Raw genomic sequence first — 13,528 nt, 5'->3', positions numbered from 1 at the left:
CATTATATATTACTACTAGCTGTGCCTGGCCACGCATTGCTGTGGCAAAGTAGTGGTGGTATTGGTTAAAAATTGTTGTGTAATTTTTATTTGACGTTATTTGTATTTTTTAATTAATTTTATTGTAAGTTATCTTTTTATTTATTATATTTTATTATTTTCTTGTATTATTTTTAGTTATTTTCTGTTATTATAGTATTTTATTGTATTAATTTTTTAAGTGTTTTTAATTATTTTTTAGTGTTTTTTAGTGTTTTTTATTGGGTTGCTAGGAGACCAAGTTGGAGGAGCATAGCCTTCTAACTGGCAGCAATTGAATAAAAGCAATTATTCCTCTCTCTCTAATTAGGACTTTATTTTTCTTTTCTTTTTGTTGTATCAACCTAGAGCCATGGATGATGGGTTGTGTTGTCAAATTTCGAGGTTGAGGGGCCTGTAGTTTTGTTGTTTTGTGGGTCGCCGTGAGGCCATCACTCTTTTATATATATAGATATTGAACTATACGACTATACTGTAATATTATATGTAATATATAACATATAATTAATATTATTATATGGTATTACTATTAGTATTATATTGTGTAACATAATATTAGTATCAATACTATATGTATATACAATATATTATATTATTAAAACTGATATAAAAATATTATATTATAAAACTGAGGGTGGGGGCCAGGTAAATGACCTTGGAGGGCCGCATCCGGCCCCCGGGCCTTGGTTTGGGGACCCCTGATCTAAAGCAATGATGGGCAACCTTTTGCACTTGGTGTGTCAAAATTCACCAAAAAACCTAGCATGATTTGGGTGGTGTGTCACTTCGAGAGAGAAAACCATAATTTCGCAATATGTATAGTTTAAATAACAAAAATATATAATTGTAATATATAACTGTATCCAATAAATCAAAAACTATTTACTACCATTATTTCCATGTACAACAATCTATGGTACCTCTTGCAGTTTCCATGCTGATTTCTCTCTATTCTAGTTTCAATGTAGTCATGAGCAATGAATAATATAATAGTAATAATATGATAATATACTACAATAATAATAGTCTAATAATAGACATTTTATATATAAATGTAATGTGCATAATTCCCATGGAGTAAACAACAAAACCACTGGACCAAATCACACCATATTTGGCCACAAAAGACATAGTCATCCAATCAATCTGCATGCAGCAGCGTGTCAGCAAAAATGGCTAAGCGTGTCAGTCATAGGTTGGCCATCACTGATCTAAAGGATGTCAGTGTGGTAGTATATTCATTCTGTCTTATAGCTGGAATTTCAAAGGAGCTTTCCAAAATTGCTGCTTAAACTACCAACAGACAAACTCCACTGTCCATGTTCCTGACTGCCTTTGTCATGTGTGTTCCACACAGGCACATGTCTATTCACAATCATGTTATTACTTATTGGTGATCACCAGGAAACACACATAAGAAACCCAGTAGGCAGCTAAGATACAATGGATCACACTGGACTACAGATCTTGCCAATTAACTCCTCTCCAAACATTGGATTACAACTCCCACCAAAACTCCCCAGTTCTTCCAGTCTGGTGATTATGACAGTAGTGGTGTAGTGGTTTGAGCATTGGGTATAATTCTAGAGACAGAGTGTGATTTTCTGCTTGGCCATGCAAACACATTGGGTAACATTAGGTGAGTCATGCACTCTCAGGCCCAGAGAGCTTCATGCTAAGTTTAGGGTTACCACAAGTTGGAAATGACTTAAAGACACACAACAATCCCTTACTGTTGGGACCTGCTACATGACAGCTCTATTTGTGACCAACACGCTTGAGTCTGTTTTGGACCTACAGTAGAGTCTCACTTATCCAAGCTAAACGGGCCCGCAGAAGCTTGGATAAGCGAATATCTTGGATAATAAGGAGGAATTAAGGAAAAGCCTATTAAACATCAAATTAGGTTATGATTTTACAAATTAAGCACCAAAACATCATGTTATACAACAAATTTGACAGAAAAAGTTGTTTAATACGCAGTAATGTTATGTTGTAATTACTGTATTTACGAATTTAGCCCCAAAATATCATGATACATTGAAAACATTGACTACAAAAATGGCTTGGATAATTCAGAAGCTTGGATAAGCGAGGCTTGGATAAGCGAGACTCTACTGTAATTGTCCCCCAGTGGTGCAGCTGATTAAACTGCTGAGCTGTTGAACTTGCTGATTGAAAGGTCAGCAGTTCAAATCCAGGGAACAGGGTGATCTCCTGCTGTTAGCCCCAGCTTCTCTAGACTAGACTTAATGTTAGGGAAAAACCTTTACCGTAGGCATTTGCATTATTACATAAAACATGTTGACTCTGGTTTGTTCCATATGGCCACAGTGGATTCTGGGAGCAACACTCAGACTTTTTGAAATTGTAATTTTCACCAACTCTGAAAGATATGCAGGGAGATGCTGTTGAATGGCAAGCTTTCCGCCCTCTGGATCGCCCATGCCATCAGTAGTAAAACCTGACAGGAGACAACATCTCTGGCTGAGCTTTGGTGAGTTTTGTTCAGCTGATTGGAAACTACGCACGACAGAAATCTACAATTAGATGTTCGGTCATCTACAAAACTTCTGAGGAAGATTCTGCAGGCTTTCTGCAACCCTCATCCAATTCCTCCCCTCGCTATTAAAAAGAGCCACATTCTTGAAGGTTGGATGTATCTATATGGCACACCAAATATGACCTGCCTTCCTGACCACTGCTTGCAATCTGCCTCATTAAAGATCACTATCTTTGCAAATCCATTGATGAACACCATGGGCTGCCCAAAAATAAAAATTTAAAAGCAAATTGGCTGCAAGGCATTTTTGATGGTGAGCAGTACAAGGAGGTCTTGAAATGTAAATAGTTGCACCAGAAAGTTCCCAGCAGTTGTAATTTGCTCACTATTTTTTTGGAAGAAACAATGTTGACTTGGGGGTGCTATAAATGCCAAGCACTACAAAAACACTTGCCAGCAGTGCCACCCAACTTGAATGGTTTACACTCTTCTCCTTACCACCACCCTCTCCCTTTGATTGGAAACTTGGGAAAAAAAATAATCATGAGTCAGATTAATCTTTGGCCGCCTAGTGAGACCAAAGGATTACAAGCTCTCACTTACTTTCTAAGAGCTAGAAGTCAACAGGACCTCATAGAAGGGAAGGAGGGTGGGGAGAGTTCCCGCAAGTCTCAGCTGGGATTAAAAGGGATAATAAGGCAGGAAAGCACTGAGCCACCCACCCGCCACCTCCAACCAGCCAGGCACCTCCTTGCCCAAAGCGGTTATCATCTTGTGGGAGAGAGACAGAGAGAACGGTACCACCAGGTACATGTTGGCCACTGTCCTGAAGCAAACAAGACCTCACAAGATGCGGGGGGTGGGAGGGATGCAGGGGGAGTGTTGCTTGCGAAAGTTAAACAAGTCACAAGAAGCAGCAATAAAAGCAATATCACAACATGCTGAATCCAAGAATCAGCAGTCGGGAAATGCAGTACAACCCCCGCCCCCTTACCCACAGATTCAATATTCATGGTTCCACTTATTTATTTATTATTATTTACAGTAATTATATTCCGCCCTTCTCACCCTTCTCACAACATACGGTATAGACAGACACAGAGGCATTTAACATTTTTTTTCCAGCTTCACGATTTCACCAACAAGCTTTCTATCAGATGGACATGAGAGAGAGACTTGGCTCTAAAAGCCCTTGATTAAGTTACCTCTCAGCACCAATTCTGAGGTTCTTACCCTTGAGACTTATGCATGTTCAGGGCCAACCTGGACAACGTTAAGGAGCGCCTTCAAATCAGTTCTTTGGCATCAGAGGAAGACTGTGTCTTCAAACATAGGCCATTTGGACTGAGGCTGAGGATTGCTCCGGCATTCACAGCCATTGAGAAAGGGGGACCTGGAAAAGCTTCTCAGCTGCAGAGCTCCTTGGACTTAAAACAACCAAAGACTGTAATGTATATTTTCCTTTACCCCTTTGTAACTTCCAGCTTATTGGGATAACCTTTTGTGAACAATAAAACCAGTTTTGAGTTATCTACAGTGTTTTGGTCCTTGGGAGTTCCAGTTTCCCTAAAGGAGGGCAAGAAGCAATCCCCTGGGGAAAGATGTCACGTCCATGCCTCTTTCGCTAAGAGTTATAGCCCCAGGCGCGACGGCACACATATGCCCTGGTCACTCGGGATGGGCTAAGACATTAAGCAGATTTCATTTCTCACTGCCTTCTGAATGGACATTTCAAAGTTAAACTAGAAGAAGAGGTATTCATACAACTGGCTTTTCACAAAATATATTACAGACCCTATCTAAAAGGGGACACTAGCACAATGAGCACGGGGACTTTAAACTTTTGCCCACCCCATTGTGGTCCTAATGCACATTGGGGCCTCAGTGCCTGCTAGCCACATTGTGTTTGTTTGTTTGCTTTTAAACTGCTCTTTGCTCTAAACAGCAGTTATGTGAATGGCTTGCTTTAAACGGAAATGCAAACATTAGAGTCTAAATCCTGGCTGAATCCACAACAGAAGGCAAAGGGTGAAATAAAGCCACCGCTATCCTGCTGTATCTGCAAATTCCGTTTTAAAAACTCTTCCTGCAATTGCTTGTTGAAAAGCTAGTGACACTACTTCATGTTTGATCCTTGGAGACCCAGCTCCTCATACTCAGAGGGAGCCATGTTAGGAATGCAGCAAAATACAGCATCACTGTAGCTTCTATGCCAAGAGGAGGAATGTGACCCTATGGTGAACCTGTCATGAGGATTTTCTTGGCTAGATTCATTCACAGGGTGCTGGCTGCTGCCTTTCTCTGAGGCTGAGATATTGTGACTTGCTCAAGGTCTCCTAATAGGTTTCCATGTCTGAGCACAGATTCGACCACTGGTTTCTAGAGTCACCATCCAAAATGCAGAATTTTATAAATCTTTATTATGTCTCCCCACATTCTTTGCTGAGCAATAAATCCCCAAACATTGTATTACCTGTACAAAAGCAAGAATGCTAGAAAGTAGTGTATATCTCTCCGTACTTGTATAGCATAATAAACAATAGACATTACAGTTACCATCCTACAAAGACTATGTATTTGCCTCTGCAGAGATCTCTGCAGCATCTTATGTTGCCCCTTGTGCATCCATCTGGTCTCTAAACATTTCTCCTTGTCTGTGTGGCTGCTTATAACTCTGTTTTCTTTATACATGTCTCTGTGCTTTTTTATAACTGTCTAAGAAAAACTATTGCAAAAACACAACCACAGCAAAGTGATGGGAAGCGGCACAGAAATCCAACAAGCAAACCGTTTCTACACAACTATGACTAATTCCTGTTTTTGTCTATCATTCCTCTCTTTGTAATATGGAGGAAAATAAAAAAAGAAGGCCCAGCTCTCCTTCCTCCATCCTAGTCCTTTCCTGGGATTTATTGAGGATGAGAAAGTACAGTGCCTAATTGTTGTTGTGTTTCTTCAAGCCATTGCTCAGTCAGGGAAACCCACAAGGTGGCCTTGAGCAAGTCACACTCTCACAGCCTCAGAAGAAGGTCCTCTTAGCAAATCTTGCCCTAAAGAACCCATGATAGATTCACCTTGGAGTACCATCATCCTTGATGTCTGGAGAGACTCGAGCTCTCTTTGGTAGAGAAGAACTGGAAAAATGACAACTTTCATGATTCTACAGCATTCACTCAGGGCAGTTAAAATGGTGCCAAACTGCATTCATTCTACAGTGTAGATGCACCCACAGAAACACGGAAGAGCAAGAAATCTTGGCCTCTTTCCATCTTGCCAATCAGTATCCTCATGGGGAGCACTTCCATTCCTGCATTTCAGCAAAGATAATAAATAACTTTCACCCTGGATTTTTCCTTGACAGCAAGCAGCAGAAAGCTGAGAGGCAAAATACTCAGGTTATGCAGAAAGTGTTTCCTTGGTATCATGTTGCCTCCAAATAAACAGGGAAGGCCCTTTCCCTCACACAGCTGGCAGCATCTCCAGGACCATGTGGCTTTGCAGAGCTTCATTCCAACTGGGTAATGAGGTAAGCAAAGGCTATGGCTCAGGCCTTGGAGCACATGTTTTGCACACTGGAGGTGCCCTGGTTCAACCCCTGGCATCTCTGGGGTCAAAAGGACCTTGTGATTCCACAAAGCAGCTGCCACTCAGAAAAGACAGTTGTGAATACGATGGATGAATGGCACCACACAGGCTGAAATGGCAGAGATTTTGTACTGTTGGGTTTTTAAATTGTGACTATTTATCTCAATTAGGCATGATAATCTAGTATAGGTAAAGGTTTTCCCCTGACGTTAAGTCCACTCATGTCTGACTCTGGGGGTTGGTGCTCATCTCCATTTCTAAGCCAAAGAGCCAGCATTGTCTGTAGACACCTCCAAGGTCATGTGGCTGGCATGACTGCATGAAGTGCTGTTACCTCCCCGCCGGAGCGGTACCTATTGATCTACTCACACTGGCATGTTTTCAAACTGCTAGGTTGGCAGGAGCTGGAGCTAACAGTAGGCGCTCACGCCGCTCCTGGGGTTTGAACCTGGGACCTTTCGGTCTCCAGCTCAGTGCTTTAACGCACTTCGCCACCCTGCCCAATTCTCTCTTCTGCAAAGATCTCAAAAGAACCCCCTTTTAGCACCTGACCTCCCTAGAAAAACCACACTTTCCAGAATTCCCCAGAGATCATGGCCAAAGGTGGATTCTGGGAACTGAAGTCAAACAAATATCGACTCTGTTCAAAATTGAAGAATCAAACATAGTCATGAGCATTTGGTTCAACAAGTTTTTCAAAAGGATTGTGTCAATTTGTAGAGTGTGGCCCTACCGCCAGTCAAAGCATAGAATGGATAAAGCATAGAATGGAGGCTCCTTCTTTGGAGGCTTTTAAGCAGAGGCTAGATGGCCATCTGTCGGGGGTGCTTTGAATGCGATTTCCTGCTTCTTGGCAGGGGGTTGGACTGGATGGCCCATGAGGTCTCTTCCAACTCTATTCTATGATTCTATGAATCTATGATTCTTCCATGGGCATAGGCAGGATACCAGATAGTGAGAACAATTGGGAATGGGAGAATGTCACCATCATATCCCACTTGCAAGCTTCCTGGAGGCATCCTTTGCAGGTCATTATGTTATGGTGGTATTCGTTAAAAATTGTTGTGTAATTTATATTTGACTTTATTTGCATTTTTTATTAATTGTATTGTAAGTTATATTTTTATTTATTATATTTTATTATTTTCTTGTATTATTTTTAGTTATTTTCTGTTATTATAATATTTTATTGTATTAATTTTTTAGTGTTTTTAATAATTTTTTATTGGGTTGCTAGGAGACCAAGTTGGAGGAGCTTAGCCTTCTAACTGGCAGCAATTGGATAAAAGCAATTATTCCTCTCTCTCTAATTAGGACTTTATTTTTCTTTTCTTTTTGTTGTATCAACCTAGAGGCATGGATGATGGGTTGTGTTGTCAAATTTTGAGGTTGGGGGGCCTGTAGTTGTTGTTTTGTGGGTCGCCGTGATGCCATCACTCTTTTATATAGATAGATAGATGTTGTGGACTATAACCCCATCAACCTCACATAGCTAGCAAGGCTGCAGTCAAGAACTTCTGGAACAAACCAGGTCAGGGCAAGATTGATGCATATGCACACATTTGTAGGTTCCTCGGCATCTATTCTTGAAAGATATGTCAACGTCTTTTCAGGAAGGAAACTAATATGCAGGATGCATCCAAGAACCCCAGGAGACCCCTTCCAGAACATCCCACGCTCCGTCTCCTAAGCCTCTCGTGCGGCACATACCAAGTGTGCACAGGCATACACAAACACACCAAGGTGGACAACAAATGTGCTCCTAACAGCTGATGGTTCCTACCACCTACAGCTCCCGTACCTCCTGGTGCACGCTCACGTGCAGTGTCACCAACACTTTGCGTGCAGCACACCGTCTTTGCGACACTTGCGGAGTACTCTCAGCCCACGCCCACACTCTGAGCAGGAGTACGCTGCCATCGCTCCACACTCCCGTCTCATGCAAACCCTCGTAGTGCACGCATTTATGAAATACACACACAGAGAAAGCTGTAGACACTCAGCGTCGTAACTCAGCACCCACCTCCCCGTCTTCCCTTCCAGTCATGGAAGCTCATTGGTTTCCTTTTTTAAACCTAGTTTATATATTTCTCTCTCTCTCTCTCAATGCACAAATGATGGGATTACAAGAGAAAAAGCTCTTCTCCTTTCTCCAGCATTCATACAGCTTTAGAAACAGCAACACTGGCCCTTTCTGAGTAGGAAAGATGCAGAAAGAGGCATAGGAGACGGATGCACCAATCCAAGCTGGTTTCAGCAATCTAACCCTTAAGCCAGGGGTCCCCAAACTAAGGCCCGGGGGCCGGATGCAGCCCATCGAAGCCATTTATCCGGCCCCCATGGCACAAGGGCATAAGGGGATTGGGCTAAATGACCCAAGGGGTCTCTTCTTCTCTTACAACCCCTATTATTATTATTATTATTATTATTATTATTATTATTATTATTATTATTGACATTAAGGCTGGGTGGCCATCTGTCAGGGGTGCTTTGCTTGTGCTTTTGGTGCACAGAGGCAGACGGGGGTTGGACTTAATGGCCCAAGGTGTCTCTTCCAAGCCTCTTTTTTAATTATTATTATTAACATTGAGGCTGGGTGGCCATCTGTCAGGGGTGCTTTGCTTGTGCTTTCGGTACACAAAGGCAGAAGGGGATTGGACTCAATGGCCCAAAGAGTCTTTTCCAACCCTCTTTTTATTATTATTGCTGTTATTATTATTATTATTATTATTATTATTATTATTATTATTATTATTATTATTATTATTATTATTGCTCGGTGGCCAACTATAGTCCGGCCCTCCAACGGTCCAAAAGATTGTGAACTGGCCCCCTGCTTAAAAAGTTTGGGTACCCCTGCCTTAAGCTCTGTCCCTTGCTTTGCCCTTTTAACCTCAAGGTGACCACTATTCTATAGCAGTGGCTGTCTTGTTCAGCAAATTCACTGCAGTGAAAGCATGAACAGTTTTTCCTTTCTTAGATAAAACAGACGCAGTAAACAATAAATATTTATTACATAGCAAACAAGCTAAACACAATGGAGCCCCCAGTGATGCAATGGGTTAAACCCTTGTGCTAGTAGGACTGCTGACTTGAAGACTGGGTTGCTGACCTGAAGGTTGGTCAGACCACACCTGGAATACTGCGTCCAATTCTGGGCACCGCAGTTGAAGGGAGATGTTGACAAGCTGGAATGTGTCCAGAGGAGGGCAACTAAAATGATCAAAGGTCTGGAGAACAAGCCCTATGAGGAGCGGCTTAAAGAACTGTGCATGTTTAGCCTGCAGAAGAGAAGGCTAAGAGGAGACATGATAGCCATGTACAAATACGTGAGGGGAAGTCATAGGGAGGAGAGAGCAAGCTTGTTTTCTGCTGCCCTGGAGACTAGGACGCGGAACAATGGCTTCAAACTGCAGGAAAGGAGATTCCACCTGAACATCAGGAAGAACTTCCTCACTGTGAGGGCTGTTCGGCAGTGGAACTCTCTGCCCCGGACTGTGGTGGAGGCTCCTTCTTTGGAGGCTTTTAAACAGAGGCTGGATGGCCATCTGTCGGGGGTGCTTTAAATGCGATTTTCTGCTTCTTGGCAGGGGGTTGGACTGGATGGCCCATGAGGTCTCTTCCAACTCTACTATTCTATGTTTCTGTTGCCAGTTCGAATCCAGAGAGAGCATGGGCGAGTTCCCTCTGTCAGCTCCAGCTCCCCATGGGGGAAGCCTCCCACAAGTATGGTATGGTATCCAGGCGTCCCCTGGGCAACATCCTTGCAGACGGCCAATTCTCTCACCCCAGAAGCGTCTTGCAGTTTCTCAAGTCATTCCTGACACAAAAAATACCGTGTTTCCCCGAAAATAAGACAGTGTCTTATATTAATTTTTGCTCCCAAAGATGCTCTAGGTCTTATTTTCAGGGTATATCTTATTTTTCCATGAAGAAGAATTCACATTTATTGTTGAACAAAAAAATGAACATTTATTATATACTGTACAGTAGTTGTCATCACAAACCAGCATAATCAGACATACTGTGAATCCTATCAAGAATTTCTTGTTACTACCATTATTTCCATGTACATCAATCTATGGTACGTACATTTACCAAACCTGCATGCTCTAGTGTTCTGTTCAGCGGGCATGCTTCCAAACACAAATGATGCTAGGTCTTATTTTCGGGGGAGGCCTTATATTTAGCAATTCAGCAAAACCTCTACTAGGTCTTATTTTCTGAGGATGTCTTATTTTAGGGGAAACAGGGTAGCTAAAGATTGAATCATATATTATGGTGTGCTTTGCGTAACATTGCATACAGCATAGCAGATGAACTAAACCCTTTATTAATGAATTGCAAAGATGTTCTAACAAGACACCAGCAAGAGTGGTCCAATGCAATCAGGCTTTACCAATGAACGCTAACACTCTCAAGTTCAGTGGTTCTCAACCTGTGGGTCCCCAGATGTTTTGGCCTTCAACTCCCAGAAATGCTAACAGCTGGTAAACTGGCTGGGATTTCTGGGAGTTGTAGGCCAAAACACCTGGGGACCCACAGGATGAGAACCACTGCTCTAGTTGGTCCCTGAATGCACAATGGGATCAATGTACATTTTTCCCATTGATACACATTCATCACTTTGCTGTGTAGTAAGCTGCCTTGAGTCCCCTTATTGGGTGAGAAGGGCGGGGTAGAAATACTGTAATAAAATAAATAAATAGTAACATAACAGTAGCCCATACAGGAGTTATGGAAATGCCCAGTTTTAATTACCATAAATATAATTCTACTTGTGAAGACATAATTCCCCCAATAGATCCCAGCCAAACTCCTCAAAATCCATCCACACTCCCAGCTCTGAAACCCTATTTATATTCTATCAACTTCCAAACTGATTCTTACTCTGTCTCTGACTTTCCACTTTGTTCTTGCTCCATAAAGAAATCTAGAGGAGCCATGCAAATTACCTTATATACTCGAGTATAAGCCGACCCGAATATAAGCCGAGGCACTTAATTTTACCACAAAAAAACTGGGAAAACATTGACTCAAGTATAAGCCGAGGGTGGTAAATTTCAAAAATAAAAATAGATACCAATAAAATTACATTAATTGAGGCATCGGTAGGTTAAATGTTTTTGAATATTTACATAAAGCTCAAATTTAAGATAAGACTGTCCAACTCTGATTAAATCATTATTCTCATCTTCTTCATTGTAAATGCCCTTATGTATCCTTTTAATAATAGAATAAAATAATACATGTAATAATAATAATAATAATGATAATAATAATAATAAATACAGGAATATAATACATATAATAATAAATATAGTAAAATAATAAATGTAATAATAATAAGATCAGAGTGAAATAAATGTATTAATAATAATAATAAAAATAGAGTAAAAAATGTAATAGTAGCAACAATAGAGAAAAATAATAAATGTAATAATACCAATAATAATAGAGAAAAATAATAAATGTACCATATATTCTCGAGTATAAACTGACCCAAATATAACCCAACCAGGACCCTCACTTGAGTATAAGCTGAGGGGGGCTTTTTTAGTTTGTTTTTTTTAAAGGCTGAAAAACTAGGCTTATATTCGAGTATATACAGTATGTCCTCACCCAAAGTGCTACCATTAGCAGATGAAGCTGGAAGAAGTCTTGTAGACCATCAAAGAAATGTGAAATTGGAAAAAGACACTAGGATAGTGCATGAATTCACAGCTAAAACATCCTTAATAAATTGTCCCAAAAACATTGGGATACCTTGATATCCAATAGATTAAGAAACGCTATAGCATTGGGCTAAAGAACATCTCAAAAAACTCAATTGACATCTCACCTTATGGCATTTTGCCACGTGTTTTTAAGGCTACAGCCTCCAAAATTATATTTGGACTAAAATCACAAAATCCAAAGGAAATGGCCATGCTGCTTACTGATTCTGGGAGTCATAGTCCAAGAATGTGAATGTTGACTACAAAACACTGCAAAACTACAAGAAGGTCTCAAAAAGATACAAAGCACCAACAAGACACTGGGGAGAAAGAATCAAACCTAATGAATGTAAATATGATAATGTTGTGAAAATAATTGAACACAAATTAAGATAATTCTTAACTTAAAACAGCCAGAGTCAATAATTAAACAATGTAACTAGAGCACATGCTGTGTACAATTACATTATGAAACTGTATACAATATTGCAAAGGCAGAAGATGATTATCATAAAGTAAATGTAAAACAAACATGAGAGTTCAAGTCCATAATAAAAACTGTATTTTGCAATATTGTATACATTATATTCAGTTTTATGTTGTAATTGTCTGGTGCAAACCACATTGCTTAACTTGTTGACAATGGTTGTTTCAAGTTCAGAATTCTCTTAATTTGTATACAGTTATTTTCATAATGTTATCATATCTACATCCGGCATGTTTTTGCACATCCTCTGCCTTCTAACATTTGTTTCCTAAGGTAGCAGCTTTGCAATTCTGCACCATTTGGCCGTATTTGAAAATTAAGCAGATTTCTGTGTTGTGTAAGGCTGTAATAACACCCTATGCAATATGATCCTCATATCCATGGGGGAATATATTCCTTAGCTTATTGTGAAAATGTGAAACTGCAGATAATAGGAATCCCCGGTGACACAGTGGATTAAACCGCTGAGCTGCTGAACTTGCTGACCGAAAGGTGGATGGTTCGAATCTGAGGAGCAGGGTGAGCTCCTGCAGTTAGCCCCAGCTTCTGTCAACCTAGCAGTTCGAAAACATGCAAATGTGAGTAGATCAATAAGTACCGCTCTGATGGGAAGTAAGGGACCACCATGAACAGAATTTACTCGCATATATGTATAGCATTGTTGTGTGTTTTCCAGGCAGTATGGCCATGTTCCAGAAGTATTCTCTCCTGATGTTTCGCCCCCATCTATGGCAGGAATCCTCATAACCTATGCCTCACAACATCTGAGGATGCCTGCCATAATTGTGGGCGAAACATCAGGAGAGAATACTTCTGGAACATGGCCACACTGCCCAGAAAACACACAGCAACCCTGTGATCCCGGCCATGAAAGCCTTTGACAACATATATGTATAGGATTTGGGAACTTTATCCCAAACATCTAGTCAAAGCCTTTGGATGAGAAGGACGGGGTATAAATGCTGGAAATAAATGGAAATAAATAAATTGACCACAGAGCTGCTGAAATTGCTGACTGAAAGGTCAGCAGTTCGAATCCAGGGAGCGGGGTGAGCTCCTGCTGTTAGCCCCAGCTTCTGCCAACCTAGCACTTCGAAAACATGCAAATGTGAATAGATCAATAGGTACCTCTCCGGCGGAAAGGTACCAGCACTCCGTGTAGTCATAATGGCCACATGACCTTGGAGGTGTCCATGG

The 13,528-nt window shown here is 40.9% G+C and overlaps 2 protein-coding genes across 8 annotated transcripts in view; one reads left to right on the top strand and one right to left on the bottom strand.

Annotated features, from left to right (window-relative positions):
- igsf9b (immunoglobulin superfamily member 9B) overlaps positions 1–13,528 on the bottom strand; it is a 166,147-nt gene that overhangs the window by 140,043 nt on the left and 12,576 nt on the right. The window lies entirely within an intron of this gene.
- The window catches only part of LOC134293432 (uncharacterized), a 451,452-nt gene continuing 439,654 nt past the window's right edge, over positions 1,731–13,528 (top strand). The window contains exon 1 of the mRNA XM_062960958.1: positions 1,731–1,824. The gene's annotated coding sequence lies outside the window, so the exon portion shown is untranslated. The remainder of the gene's footprint in view (positions 1,825–13,528) is intronic.

This window comes from Anolis carolinensis, unplaced genomic scaffold, assembly GCF_035594765.1.
Source record: "Anolis carolinensis isolate JA03-04 unplaced genomic scaffold, rAnoCar3.1.pri scaffold_8, whole genome shotgun sequence".
NCBI classification, from domain to species: domain Eukaryota; kingdom Metazoa; phylum Chordata; class Lepidosauria; order Squamata; family Dactyloidae; genus Anolis; species Anolis carolinensis.
The sequence above is the reverse complement of the archived record's forward strand: the minus strand, read 5'-3'. Positions and strand labels throughout refer to the sequence as shown.